The sequence below is a fragment of the Monodon monoceros genome, unplaced genomic scaffold (genome assembly GCF_005190385.1).
Source record: "Monodon monoceros isolate NGI ecotype Baffin Bay Population unplaced genomic scaffold, NGI_Narwhal_1 Super_Scaffold_21, whole genome shotgun sequence".
NCBI lineage: Eukaryota > Metazoa > Chordata > Mammalia > Artiodactyla > Monodontidae > Monodon > Monodon monoceros.
The window spans coordinates 48,596,275-48,612,079 of record NW_021703778.1 but is presented as its reverse complement, the minus strand read 5'-3'; the positions used below and the strand labels follow the sequence as shown (position 1 = coordinate 48,612,079).

Below are 15,805 nucleotides of genomic sequence, written 5' to 3'. Positions count from 1 at the left end.
GCATAGATATTATATATGGAAGCAATAAAATTACATAATAAATTTAGATATAAACTTGAAAATGCTCCTCTACTCCTGGCATATTTGTCAACATCAGCAAGTATAAAGATTTCCTTTAATTAATTAATTCATTCATTCATTCATTTTTTTCCTTTATCCTCATTCTTTGCTTTCATGCCCAGCTACCAACCTTCTTTTCTCACAGGCAAATATGTTAAGGTACTTTATATATATATATTTATTAACGTGTGTTCTTAGAAAATATGTATTGTTGTTTGTGATCATGTTTTCTAATTTACATAAATGGCATTGTGCTATTGACCTCATTCTATTTCTTTCTTTTTTCACTCAGTATTATGCTTTAAAAATCTGTTCATGTTGCCATGTGTACTTTCAGTCTCTTAATCTAGCTGCTGCAGAGGGTTCTAGCTATTGAATTATGCATTTCCATTCCCCTACGAGTAGACACCTAGATTGCTGATAACTCTCCATGTCCCAAACAAGAGTGTGATGAACATTCTTACCCACTCCTCCTTGTGGACTTGTGTGACTCTGGACCATATACCAAAGAGCAACATTGCTGTGTCATTGGATATAACTATAGTTAATTTGATGGCTCCCAGAATGGCTGCACTATTTTATGTTCTTACCAGCAGTGCCTGACCTGATATCTCTATATCCCTGACTTGGAGCTGTCTAGAGAGCAGAGAAGTTCTCTCCATTTATTCAGATATTCTATTATATTCCTTGTTAGATTTTAAAAATATTCTTCATAGAAATTTTGTATATTCCTGAGTAAATTTCCAGATGTTTTATAATTTTTACAGTTATTGTGGCTATTCCTTAAAGTTGTACTTTCTAGCTGCTTATTGCTGGTGTTAAAAATGCTGTTAATTTGTAAGCAATTTTGTATTTAGCAAGTTTTCTGAACAATCCTAGTGATTCTAATAGCTTTTAATAGCTTATCTGTTGATTCTATTGTATTTTATTGGTAAGGAACATATTGCCTGCAAATAACAATTGTTTGCTTCTTTATCCTTGCACATTTTACTTACGCATCATTTCTTTCTTTTTTTTTTTTTTTTTTTTTTTTTGGCGGTACGCGGGCCTCTCACTGTTGTGGCCTCTCCCGTTGCGGAGCACAGGCTCCGGACGCGCAGGCTCAGCGGCCATGGCTCATGGGCCCAGCCGCTCTGCGGCATGTGGGATCTTCCCGGACCGGGGCACGAACCCGTGTCCCCTGCATCGGCAGGCGGACTCTCAACCACTGTGTCACCAGGGAAGCCCCACACATCATTTCTTAAAGGATAGGCCAGGACCTCTAGTGTTATGCTAAGTAGTAACAATAATAATGGGAATTCTTGTCTTGTTTCCAGTCTAAAGGCAATGTTTGCAATTTTTTCATTAATTGTAATGCTTGCTCTTGGTTTTAAGTATACATTTTTTTTTATCAATTTAAGGAAGTTCCTTTCTGTTTCTAGTGGGATAAGATACATTTCTGTATGTACTGACATGATCATATGATTTTTTTGTCTGTGGTATATTGCACTGATAGATTTCTCAAATATTGAAATATTCTTACATTTGGGGGAGCGATGTTGCTTTGGTGATGGCAAAGCAGGATGACTCTAAGAAGAAGTAAGAACTGCTAAGAAGCAGTAAATATCTCTGACACGTTGTGGTAATTTATTTTGCAAATTACTTTTATTTATTTATTTATGTCTTTATTCAGTTAATATAACTTTTGATTTTCTCTGTATCAGGCCCTGGATTGGATACTGGGGATATGCTTTTTATTTCTTCGAGTCTTTTCAGTGAGTGACTTGGCCCTACAGTAGCTGCAGTTTCCACTGGCTATCATGTCCATTGAACGAGAAGCAACAAAGCCTCTGTTGACTTTTTTCTTGGCCATAAAAGGTAGGTTGTCACTCTGACTGCCATTTAAGAAGGCAGGGGGGCTAAAATAGAAAGCAAGTAGCCTGGGAAGTAGGAGCTGAAGAAACCACTATGCATATGAGCTGGGCTTCCATCCAGGTTCACGGCCGATAGACAGTATATGGACCACTTGCTGGATTCATCAAGACTTAAAAAATGCTGTGATCTCTTTGTTTATTGCTCAATTACTTCATTCACCTTGACACAGTTATAAACCAATAAGAACGATAAACAAGCCCTTGGCAAAACAAGTGTTTAAAAAAATCCCAACTGAAAATTATTGAAACAATGAAAATAGAACTCATTCTCGGCCAATTGTTTTTTTCCAAGAAAATATTTCAGCTTAATATATACTATGTCCTTGAAGGGAAAAAGCATGCATCCTGAAAAAGATTCTAACTTTGAGCTGTGAGCTGTAGATGCAAACTGCACAGTAACTGGTTGCACACACAGAAGTGTTGGGTTGTGTGTGATCATGGTGGTCTTTATCCTGAAAATAGGTTTGGGAGGAAATAACAACTTAAGATACCTGAGATGAAGTAATTGGATTTTCTGCTCTCTCTTCTCACCTAATTGGATGTGCGAATGATCTGTCTGCACAATGAGCTTGTGCCCATGGCTCTTCTCTCCGGCCATTTGTATGCAGTGAGCGTGTGCGTGTATATGAATTCACACCAAATCTCACAGGCTCTATTTTCCTGCAGTGAGATCTCTGTACCCCCAGAACAAAAAGAAAAATGGCTTCTTAATTGTGATGATCTTTGTAACTTTGCCATGCAGTTTCCTGGTTGTTTTCCGTGACCTGTCATAAAAGCAGGGGACAAAGATAAGGCAATGCCCATTAAAGGGGACTGTTAAAAGAGCTTTTGCTGCCCGTGGTGTATGTGTCGCACTCAGCAGGGGCCACTTGATTATGTATAACTGTAATATTTTGCCTCTGTGTGTCTCCTAACCCAACATTTCAGACGCTGATTTCGTTTCAGCCACTCCCCTATTGTGAGGCTGATAAGTATAGGCTAGACTCTGATCCTGTGGGGAAATCTCTCTGTGGTCCAGAATCCTTTTAGAGATTAGCATCTCAACCACTATCATCCTGTATTTCCATATGAGCTGAACTAAACTACTGGATCAATTTGCCTTAATGATCTGTGCTTTTCCCCCCTTTTTCTACCTTACGATGTCTGCAGCTTTGGAAGACCTAAAGTACCCTGGAGGGCAAAAATCGGGGGCATCAGGAATAGTTTCCTGGAAAGGTAGCTTTATACCTGAGTCTTAAAGAGGAACCAGGGCTGGCCTAGTGAAGGAGGGGGAAGGCATTTCAGGCAGGGGCATAGAAAGGACAAAAACTTAAAGGTACCAGGGCAGGTGGCCTATGTGAGAAAGTGAGGGAAATGGCGTGGTAGAAAGATGGGAAGCAGGAGAGTGTGGGATAGATGGAGCAGGTAGACCGTGAGTATAATGTCAGCTGTTATCCTCATTGCCTTGGGAAGCCATGGCACTGTTTTAAGCCCTGTGTTTGCATGCTCTTTGCCTCAGGTAGCTTTCTTGTCTCGTGAGTCTGCCTGGTTGGCTTCTGTCTTTACAGCAGGTTAGCTTAAGATCAATTTCTCCAGAGTGAAACTATGTATATAAACTTGGGGCATTTGTTTTAGGTTAGAATCTTTCCTCCCTCATCACCTCTTATTTAGGCATTCCCTTGCAATAGTAGCCTTAAATAAAACTGATAAGTAAATAAATGCGGCTACGATCCTCAAGTTACAAATTTGTTAAAGGCACAGGACTCTAACGTCCTCAGGCTGCTGTTTTTCAGTTGCATTCCAGAAACCCACAGTCATGTGTCATGTTGATGGTGTCACACCAAGTGAAGGTCAGGAAAAGAGTTAACCCTGGGGGAGAACTCTGCTTTTGCCAAGATGGAATAACATAGACTGGATTTACCCTCTCTCCTGAAACAACTGAATTTACCTTTGAACTCTATGTTAATTTAATTATATGCACAAGGACTCAGAGTACATATGGCTTAGACTCATGGTGATAGGATCAATCATAATTTTGGCTTATATGACTTTTTATTGTTTATGGAGCATGGTAAAACAATGGAAAGAGCATTGGTTTACAAAGAACACTGGGTTCTTGGGAAAGACAGAAGAGGCAAAGGAAAAACAATGTTTATTGAACACCTACTATGTGCCAGGCACAGTGAGGAGCATCTCTCTTGTATTATCTCATTCATTCCTTACCAAAATCTTGTGAAGAATGAGTTATCATTTCTGGGTATGGAAACTGAGGGTCAAGGGACTTATTTTAAATCAAACAATGATGAAGTGTCACATAATCTGATTCCATGGTGCACACACTTTCTATTGCACTAAGCTGAATGATAGTGGTGCTTTTTATTTTCCTAATTTGTTTCAGGCCAGTTTGTAAAAATACACACATAGAATAAAACATTAAATACTCACTGAGAGACAGCATCTTGTCTTATGCATCTTTGACTCCCCAGAGCCTAGCTCGGAACCTGCTCGCTAGTGGCTGGGAATATTTGCTGGATGTTTGAGAGGAAGGAGAAGAGAGGGAAAGAGAAAGAAGGAAATAAAAGAGAGGCAGGAAGGAATAGAGAGAGAAAAGGAGAAAAAAGAGTAAAAGGGCAAGACCCAAGCAAGAGAGGGGGGAATAATTAACCAAAAATCACAGGCTATAAGAAGGCCACTGTAATTGAGCACAGAGTTTCATGAGGCACTTCTTGCTGGCTGGTGGAACTAAAACCACATGTCTGACTTCATCCATGAGTCAAGACCAGGATATCAGGATTTCTGCTTCTGGCCAAGATTGAGTAACATGGACTGGATTTACCCTCTCACTTAAAATAACTGAAAAAAAAAAACCAGACAAAATATATGAAATAATGGTTTTCAAGATATTGGACTTTAGGCATGAAGGACAGTGATCCCTGAGAGAGGGAAACAAACCAAGTGAATCCTATAGCTGCCCCCAGCTTACTGCCTGGAGAGTTTCTGTGTTGCTGTGCACAGAGGAAAAATCCAGGTACTGCCCAGAGGTCTTTCTGAGTTGAGGAGATGGAGAAGGGGACATAGAAGCCAAGACGCATAGCGTTTATGGGGCAGAGTGCTGGACAGGAGAGAGCTTCACGGAGAGAGAGAGAGCGAGGGAGGGAGGGAGATCTGGATATCTCTAGTAAGTCCCTGTTGAGTCTTCAGTTGTGACCGATCAGCACATGTGTGGGAAGAATCTACCCTAGGCTGTGGAAAGAGAAACAAAAAAGGATTAGTATGAACAATCCCCAGGACTCCCAAAGGGTGCAGAACAGTTCCTTTTACCACCAGCCAGAGTGGAAAACCTCATAATTCACTAGACATAGTACATAGTATTCATAAGTATTTTGTCTTATGTAGTATGTCATAAGTAAGTGGGGAAAGTTAGTCCTAAATTAAATGCTTTTTTTGAACTAACGAAGCTGAAAATCAAGACATGAAAGGATTAAACTATTTTTAAGTAATGTAACTGCATACTAGAACAGAGCTCAAGAATATTTATTAAAAAAACAAGTATATCCAGCACACAATACAGTAAAATTCATAATGTCTGGAGTCCACTGAAAAATTACCATCCATAAAAAGAAGAGGAAAATATGAACATAATGAGGAAAAATAAAATCAATCAATCAAAATTGTGGCAGAAATAGCATAGACAATAGAATTACTAGACAAGGGTATTTAAACAGTTATAATTGTATTCCACATGTTCAAGAAGCTAGAAGAAAGAACAAACATATTAAGAAAAGATATAGAATATATAGAAAGACCTACAGTGTATGAGATGAAGAAATACACTGGATGAAATAAAAAACAGATTGGGCATCAAAGAAAAAATTCGTGAACTTGAGAACAAAGCAATAGTAAACTATTCAAAATGAAACAGAGAGATAAAAAAGACAAAGAAAATGAACATCAGTTAGCCTTGGGACAAGATATAAATGTGAAATATAAATATAAATGTAAAAATATAAATGTGATTGCAGGAGGGTGAGACAAAAGCTATAGGAAGAAAAAATGACTCCAAATTTTCCAAATTTGATGAAAATTCTAAATTCACAGATCCAAGAATCTTAGCAAACCCCAAGCAAAAGAAACATGAAGAAAATTACACTGAAGTACATCATAATCAAATTGTTCAAAAACAGTGATAAACAGAAAATTCTAAAAATGTTCAGAGAAAAAAGACATACTATGTACAGGGAAACAAAGATTTGAATGACAGTAGATTTCTCATCAGGAGCAATGCAAGTCAGAAGCCAGTGTGTCAACATGTTTCAAGGTACTGCAAAAACAAGAACTGTCAAGCGGCAAAATAGCTTTCAAAACAAAGATGTGGTAAAAACTTTTTTAGACATAAAACGTGAAAACAATTTATCACTAGCATAACTTAACTACAAGAAATGTTAAAGAATATCTCTCAGGTAGAAGGAAAGTGATACTAGATGGAAGTCTAAATCTATACAAAGGAATGAAGACACTCAGAAATGGTATCTACATGGGCAAATATAAAAGACCATCTTTTTCTTGTTATAGAAACATCTTTAAAATTTAATGGTTTAGATGAAAAATAATAATATTTTTTGGAGTTTTAACATATGTAAAAATATAATGTATAATAACAAATGTTACAATTGAAATTATTTTGTTGTAAAGTTCTTACACTATTAGTGAAGCATAAGGATGGAAAAAGATGTATCATACTAACACTAATTTAAAAAAGGCAGTGAAGTGACTATAGTAATATCAGATAAAGCATTTTTCAGAGCAAAAAAATATTATCAGAGTTAAAAGGTCATATAATAATGATAAAGAAGTTAATTCATCAAAAGAACATTTCTAAATATGTGCTTAATAACAGAGTTTCAGAATATGTGAAGAACAGACCATCAGAGGACTGCTTCCATGAGCTATGGACGGCATCGTCCCTGACCTGCACACTGACACAGCACAACTTTGCCTTCTCTTAGGGCACCATGAGAGACAACTCCTTGAACTTCACTGGTCGAGTTCCTGTAAGGATGTTGTCGAGAACTTTGTGCGTTATCCAACATACAGTCAATCCTTTTGGAGAGGACCTGAAAAGTAAGCTGTCTCCGGCCTCAATATAAGAAAATGCATGTATTTAAAATAACAGTAGCCAGCCTTTCTTTTTTTTTGCGGTACGCGGGCCTCTCACTGTTGTGGCCTCTCCCGTTGCAGAGCACGGGCTCCGGACGCGCAGGCTCAGTGGCCATGGCTCACAGGCCCAGCCGCTCCGCGGCATGTGGGATCTTCCCGGACCGGGGCACGAACCCGTGTCCCCTACACAGGCAGGCGGACTCTCAACCACTGCGCCACCAGGGAAGCCCCCCAGCCTTTCTTAAACACATATTATTTACATATTTAAAGGAACTGCCTTTAGTGATTTACATGTATTATTTCATTTAATTCTTTCAAAATCTAAGAAGTAGAGGCTATTTTTAAAATCAATTTGATAGATAGGGTATTTTTTTATCCTCCTTGATACTGATTTTTCTGAATTTTGAAACTCAACCATTTCAAGTGCATAGAATTTCATTGCTTATATTTTGCGAACTATACTCATGCTTAGCCTCAACTTTTCTTTTTTTCCCTTTACTTCATTGCTTTTATTCATTTGAAATTATTTTTATCTAGCTATACCATATGCATCATCATAACTTTCCCTAATTTAAAAAAAAATTGAGGCAGTATATGAGTCAATACCTAATAAGCTTTATTAGCCCATTAAAAGAAGGCACCAAATGAGAGACTAACTTTTTCTCCCAGGGGCCGGTTATATATTTACTAATGACTGGCGTTTGCAGCAACAGTGTGGAAGATATATTTCTGACCTTATTCCTATGCCCTTGATAAATATTGAGGGCATAAGGCTAAAGTGGGCTTTTGGAAGGTGTGTTTGTCCCCCTGGAAGAGGCTGCCATCAGATGGAAGTTCCAGACAGCCAGAACCCAATGAGAAGGGTGTGTTCACTGGGGATCACTCAGATCGCCTGGATGGCAACTTCATCCATAACCTGAGTGTTGCATGCAGATCATCAAGCCATTACCACTGGGATAAATCAAGGTCAATGTGAGAGGATCCAGGACTCAGAGTTCCAGGGGAAGAATCTGAATCCTAAGATGTAGGAAAAGGTGGGATTTTTGGAAGCCAGTGTCAGGTACAAGTCAGGAAAAATGACTAGAGGTGGGATAGCAGAGGAAAAGAGTTTAGGGCACAGGCTCTGTGCCAAGCCAAGGGGCCGCAGCTTGTTTCTCGTGTTAGGTAGAGCTGCATAATGGGAGGAGGTGCACAACTGGGGGGATGGTGTATGGAAAGATTTACTTCTTTAAAGTGCAGAGCAAGGCATAGAGCAAGGCAACCCAGACACGCAGCTTCCTGGGGCCCAAGGCTTCCCTGAATTATAGATGAGTCAGAGGAATGGGCACCAGCTCCTGGCAGGCAGGTCTCTGGGCCTGGTCTCTGCTCCTGTGATGTGGGAATGGGGATGCTGGCTCTCTTTTTCTCACAGCCACTAGGAGAGACTCGTGCTTGAATGAGAAGATGCTCCTGAAATTCTCTGAATACTGAAGAGGTTTATTAGCAGCCAGCTTGTTTTGAGAGTGGGAACAAAGGGAGGGAGGATCTGGAACTCTCAAGTGGTGGATGGATTAGGTCAGCTTCAACAACTTAACTTCTGATTTGCTGAAATCAGACATCTTAGGTAGAGATACCTGGAGAGCCACTGAGAATGGATGAGATAGCCCAAGGCATACCCAGTACAGCTATGGATGGAGGAGCTTCAGTTGCAAATCTTGTGAGGGTTGCCTCTCAGAGCCTCCTGGGGCTGCCTGGGTTGGGAGCGGGAGGATAGAGAGTGGGGGAAGGAGGGAGGGGATGGAGTGTGTTGATTATAGCCCCTGGTACTTCTTCCTCAGAGCACTGTAGCTTGCATCTGCTTTACATACTACATTTTATTTAAAGATTTCAATTGAATGAAATGTCCCAAGGCTTATTAAAAAAAAAAAAATAAGACTGAAAGCAATGCTTCTAGAGGAAGAGTGATTTTAAGAAACGGCAGGGCAGGTGGGAGTATGGAATGAATGCCCTATGTTCATTCAGGAGCCCAGGTAAAAATTATGGAGAAACTTGTAGCTTTTGGAATTCACAGTAGTTAAACTGTGATTTCCATTTGCATAGAGGATTAAGGGTATCGTTTTGACAGTCAATCAAAATGTAAGTACTGAGTGCTTTCTGTATTGTTTACCTTTCAGTTAACGTAAGCCAATTAAGCAACATGAACAATAATCAATACACAGTGCAGTTCTAGCCTCAGCTCTCAATCTTTCTTCCATAGGGACTACGGAAATGCTTAACAAGGACTCATGTCCCTTTGTGTCCTGTCTGGATTTCCTCGTCTCACCTGTAGGTGTCCTACCACCGTCACTCTGTACATTTCCAACTACAGATTGTTCAACCTCTCCATGCGTCGGTAAGCACTCAGGGTTCAGGCTTTAACTGAGCATCCTCATTTACTGCTTCCTCCACCCATCCTGTGCTCTTCACTGCAGAGGATCCCTGAAGTTACAGCTGCCTCCCATGCATGCTGAAAAAATGACTGTGCCTGTTTAATTTATTGCTGGGGATGGGCATTGGGTTCTCTCTGTCAAAGTGATGCAGTTTTAGCCCAGCCTCTTGCCCACCCCGTAGCTGCCCTCACATGCAGGCCACCATGGCACTGGGTGTGGGGGGGGTGTCTTTGTTGCCCCTGCAGTTTTGGCAACAAGAGTAGCTTCAAGAATGTGTATGAGCTGGAAATGGAGAGGCATCAATTGCACCGAAGTTATTTATTCATTAATTTGACACATGTTTATTGAACCTCTACCTGATAGCAGACATTGTGCTGGGGATAAAGGAATGAATTCAACAGCAGGGTCGCTTCTGCAACAACGGGGCAGATGGAAGAGTTGGTCGGAGATAAGGGATTAAGAGCTCTAGACTGCTTCTTTTAGAAGTCATCTCATGGTAATTTCTCCTCTGTATGCAGCCTCCTAAGGGGTTTTCTGTTTACTTATCCTCATCGACTGATTTGTTCTGTAAAGTACAGATCACTTTGCAAAACACAAAAATTCCATACCAGTAGAAAGGATTCTTTATTACGTTAAAACTTAAATCAGAGGTAGTGATCTACCAGTCCAGTGGGCTACATTGCCTGTGGATCAAATTTGCTGCCGAATATTTCGTTTACTGACACAGTGTTTAATTATTTTCTCATTGGAATGCTTTTAGATAGGCCATAAACTCTGTGCTTTGCTGCAAGCCCCACCATTCCCTATTGTTCTACGCCTAACTATATTTATTTATTTGCCTTCCCTAACTGCATTCTGTAGGTATTTACATTTGCAACTTCTGGACAACACGTTCCAGGAGATGGGACTAAGACAAGTAGAACTGCTGAAAACTGTAAAATTCTAAATAGACAATTAAATGATTTAATAAATATCTATTGACTATCTACCATGTGTCAAGCTCTGTGTTTAAGTACAATAGGGATTTAGAGGAAAATAATATAGTGTGGTAAGTGAGGTAAGCTACAAAATTGTCGTGGGGGGGCATTAATTCTTCAATTGGTATCTAGGGAATGCTTCTCAGAGGATGATAATGAGTTTGGGACTTGTTTTGTACATATGGCATACTGTAATATATATTCTGCAGCTCATCACAGGATTTTAAGCAGAAAAGTGATATCAGTAAGGTGAAAAGATAACAACAATATCAATGGGTGGGAGAATTAGAGGAAATTGAGACTAAAGACAAAGTTATCCATTGGGAAGTCTATTCTTGGATAATGCAGAATGAAAATGAAGTTAGGGGGCCTTCTGGGGTGCCTGTGAGGTGTAGACGTAAGCAAAAGCCTTAAGATTATAATGAACAGAGCAAGTTCTCAGGGCTGTTAGGAAAGCAGCCTGTGGAATGGTTATGTCTGGAGAACTGGGAGATAACGTTGGGTGGGATTCAAGGTCTTGGGAGCCACACAGAGGAGCTTGAGCCATTTTTTGTATTTCTCCCCACTGCCCAATCTCTGGTAGCACTGGCTCTTTCTTGTAGGCTCAAATTCCTAGAGTACTCTTTGATTCCTCTATATCATCATCTCTCATATTCACCATATTCAAGCTAACTCAAGGCCAATTGACTCTACTTTTAAAATATATCCAGAATCTGGTTTCTCTTCCCCATCTCCACCACTATCACCATCATTAAGACCCACTCTCCATTATCCAAAGCAAGTTCCCTTAGGGCTGTGTCTCTGTTCCTTAAACTCCCCGTGCTATGCACACAGGGTGTTCTATGTGCATAGCACATGCTCACTCAAGGCTTGTATCTGATAGGTGCACTAATGACCTTGGGATATGCAAGTCTAGCAGGAAAACTGATGACTAAATTAAGCTAGGTAAGCTCCTAGTCTAAGAGCTCTGATGTTTGAGAGTAGGTTAGCTGGGGTTAAGAGAAGGCAAGGAAAAGTATCTACTATGGTTAGAGAACCGAACTGGAGCATCCAAATGTACAAACTCCAGAACTGTGTTGTCCAATTTGGTAGTCACTGGCTACGTGTGACTATTTAAATCAAACAGAATTAAATACAATTATAAATTCAGTCCCTCAGTCACCCTAATCACATATCAATTCCTCGGTGTGGCTAGTAGCTACCATATTAGATAGCACAGGTATAGAAAGTTTCCATCATAGTAGAAACACTTCTTGGACATCACAGACCCAGAATCAAGCGACAAAGTTAAAACTCTCTATGTCTCGATCTATGGCATAGAAAATGCCTACAGGCAGGGGTTTCTAGGCAGTGGTTATCCAGGTTACCAGAATCAAGACGTAGTGTTGTATGAGCTGATTATTATGGTAAATAGCAGGCAAACACCAGACTCAGGTCTGTTTTTGATCGAGGCAGATCACTGTTCTAATCACCCAGGCTGGGCTCTTGAAATGGAAGCTAGAAACCATGGGAGCTAGTTTGTCACCTGAGAAGCCCCAGTTTCACTTAGGCCCCCAGACAAACATATACTAGCCTTAGGAATAGGAGACTCCCCTTGAGAAATGGGAAAAACAGCATAATTGGTGCAGGCCCACTGGTGGATGGTCATCTTTATGGGACTGGAGGGAGCAGGTACCAACAAGGAGTTTCCCAAGCTGTTAAGGTACTTCCCTCCTAATCGCTATGGAGCCTCTGACTACTTGGGGGCTAGACATTTACTATTATCTCACACATTATTTCCCCAGAGATACAACACTGGAATTCTGCTAGGATGCAGATAGATCCTTCGTGCTTTGTCTATGGTCTGTTGAGGTCGTCTTCTGACTCCTCCGCATGTACTAACAGTGTCCTGGTCAAGGTGACACTGTGAGGTAGACATCCTCTCTTCACAGACAGGGAATGTAACACTCAAAGGGATGAGTAACTGACCCGAGGCCACAGAGCAGGTACATGGTTGGACCTGGGATTCACACTGTGACTGTGATTCTAAGTCCAGTGTTTATTCCATTAGATGGTGGTTTCCCTGTGCTATAGACCGAATGTTTGTGTCCTCACAAAACTCATATGTTGAAAACTAATCCCCATTGCATTGGTATTTAGAGATGGGGCCTTTTTGTGGGAATTAGGGACTTTATAAAAGAAACCCCAGAGACCTCCATTCCACCATATGAGGGCATAGGAGAAATAAATCAGGAAGTGAGCTCTCACCAGACACCGAATCTTCTGGCCTCCAGAACCGTGAGCAATAAATGTCTGCTATTTATAAGCCACCTGGTCTATGGTATTCTGTTATGGCAGCCCAAAGAGAACACCCTCTGTGGTAAGTTTGAGGATTTCAGGGTTGATCAAGGAAGAGACAGGACCAGGAGAGGAAGGAATACATAACACATTTCACTGGGTGATGCTTGGACAGGGTTGTGTGAGAGGGGTAATTTCTTCCAGCAGGAGACCTTCCAGAGGCTGTTGTGAGGTCACCACTCTGAAGGAGAATAGGACAAAGAACCTCCTAGGGGAGAGGGGAATAAGAGAGGGGTCTTATGTGTCCAGGTGATGCTTCTTAGCAGTGAGGTAAGGAGTCTGTGGGTCAGAGAGCTTTGACAGGAAGCAGAGGTCTGGGGGTCTTTTATAGCTACAGAGCTTGTCTTATCTATGGGTGGAAGATGGTTCCACATGGTACAGTTTCAAGGGGTATGCAGAGTAGGTAGGCCCTAAATAGCTAAAGATATGTTTATTTGGACTATATTTAAAGCAACTGAATATGTACGATCTTAAATTTGGTGCCCGTGGGCTTTGGACTATCAGTTCTAACCTGATTCAAAGAAGTAAACAGTCTGGGGGCAATTTTAGGATACCCAGGGACTATCACTGGCCCATTCATACAACACCCTCCAATATAGCAAGATCACTATTTGTGGTTCAATTTTTATAGCTGCCATTTTAAGATACTATTTACTATTAGGAATAATTTTCCTAATGAGGGTAATCTTCTGTTTACCTTCTCAAAAAACCTTCTAATACAATAAAGATTAGGATTACACTAAAATCTCTTCCTGGAACTTTGCTGGCAACTCCTGTAGAGCTATCTCACATTCTAGTTTGAATTAAGGATAATTTTCCTACAGCTCTTATTTCTGCTTCTGGACTTAAGGACAGACAACGTGACTTCATTATTTCTGATTTCCCACAGGGTCTGGCATCAATGTTATTTGAAGAAAAGTAAAGAGGGAAGCTGCTGGTTGCCTGCTGGTATCCAAAACCTCCCTTCCACACCTGCGGAGGTGGGTGGGCAAGACAGCCCCTGAAGCCCTTGTGTACTCACAGATTTCAATGAAAAAGAACAACCCACTTTATTCTCTTCATTGAATGCTCTAAATGGTACATTCCTAGGCATGTCTGTCGTTTCTGGCTATCACACTGGATTCAGACAAAGGATTCAACGTGGTAACTGATGTGGTCTCAATAATCTGCCCACAAGTAGGAAGTGGGTCCACGTATTCTGATCATCTTTGGTGCTCTCCTCCCAGTCTCACTTTTCAACCTTTCACTTAGACTTGCTTCCAATAGAAAAGCTTATGGCTCTGATGGCCACACAACCTGTGACACATGCCAGGCACCTGGTAAAACACTTAGGCACACATTCCTGAAACCCAGTCCCTGTGGGGCTCCTGGGCACAGAAGCCTTTCTGTCCCTTGTTTCTTGTAGGGAAGACTCCAGCCTCCATGACCTTCCCTGAGTTCCAAAGGGCAGATTCAAACAGTTGCTAATCCGGGAAGGGAAAGACAAGGGAGGGGCAGCCAAGAAACAATAGTGCAGCCTTGGGGCAGGGTCCTGGTTCCCCTCAAGGGATATACATAACAATATCCTTAAACTCTTTATAGACTTAAACTCAACAAATGGAAGATGTCAGCATTCTTCGTACCAGAGAAGCTTATCAAGAAGATTACCTGAGATCAGATTAGAGGAGTGCAGGCCCTGCACACACCTTAATCTTAGCAGCCCCACCCTTGAACCATTGCTATAAAACTTCTCATCAAATCCTCCTGGGTTGGGACAGTTTTTCTGAGGTGCCTGCTGTGTACCCCTTTGCCTGGCAAAGCAATAAAGTATTCTTTTCTACTTCACCCAAAACTCTGTCTCTGAGATTTGATTGGGCACCAGTACACAGAGGCTGAGCTTTTGTCATCATTACCTCGTTTTAAATCTGGGAGGTCCATTACTATACCCATGTTTAAAAAAGGAGAAACCAAGGTCAGAGGGCTAATGAGTGGTAGAACAGGGGCACAGATCCAGGGTTCTTGACTTTAAATTTAATATTCTAGCTTTGGCTATTTATTTTTTAATGCACACCATGTATAGGGAATGAAGTCTGCTTGCATTTGTCCCCGTGGGAAGTATGATGTTATTACCTGTGTTCTGCAGGTGAGTGCCCTGAGGCTGGGCCAGGGAGGCCCACTGACAGTCCCAAGGTCAAGAACTAGAATGGAGCATGTCCTGGATGAGAACGTTCATCTTTCTGAATGCAATTCCTCCTCTTGCTCTGCTCCGCTACTCTAAGTGTGAATAAGCCCTGTAATCAAAAATAGCCTTTTGAAGAAAAGTGTTTGAAGAAATCAGGGGCTTCTTAGAAGCTAGGATTATTCAATGGTGACTTTCAGGTTTATGTGCTGCTCCTGGACCAAGCCTTTGGTGAGTTTCTCAGAGATGCCTCACTCCTGCATCATAGGTTGTCCCATAGGCGATGTACTGGCTCTCAAATATAGCCCCCGGGGGCTTTGGGGCATGGTTGACAGGATTTTGGTAGGGCCTTGTTGGTGCCCTGGGGAATCTTAGTTCTGTTTCTGCAATGAACAGAGAGACTGGTGAAATTCTTTTACTGGTAGCTGTTGTTTTTTTCACCTGTAAATCCAAGGACATTTGTCTGTGATTTTGAAGGTTTTTTTTTCCTGCTTGGAGACAATTTATAATAGTATTTACCAATGCCTCCTACCAGCACAGTGTAACAACTCTTTGCATATCAAACTACCATTTTTCTTTATTATCTGAGTTCTTTTTGGGATCTCAATTGTGTGATCTCAATATTGACTATTTCTTTAGGAGCAGCACTAAAATCTCTGTGCGAGGCACTATTTGAATGAGCCCCAATGATGAGAGATTTACATTTTAAACCAATTGCTCATCCTGTTTAAAAAGAAAAATGTGTCAGAGCAATCCCACTACTGGGCATATACCCAGAGAAAACCATAATTCAAAAAGATACATGCACCCCAATGT

The 15,805-nt window shown here is 41.0% G+C and overlaps 1 long non-coding RNA gene across 1 annotated transcript; it reads left to right on the top strand.

Annotated features, from left to right (window-relative positions):
- Positions 1 to 9,393: 9,393 nt before the first annotated feature.
- LOC114903591 lies at positions 9,394 to 14,599 on the top strand. The gene is made up of 3 exons (XR_003795757.1): positions 9,394 to 9,480; positions 13,721 to 13,811; positions 14,413 to 14,599. It is a non-coding gene; the product is annotated as an uncharacterized LOC114903591 (long non-coding RNA).
- The last annotated feature ends 1,206 nt before the right edge of the window (positions 14,600 to 15,805 follow it).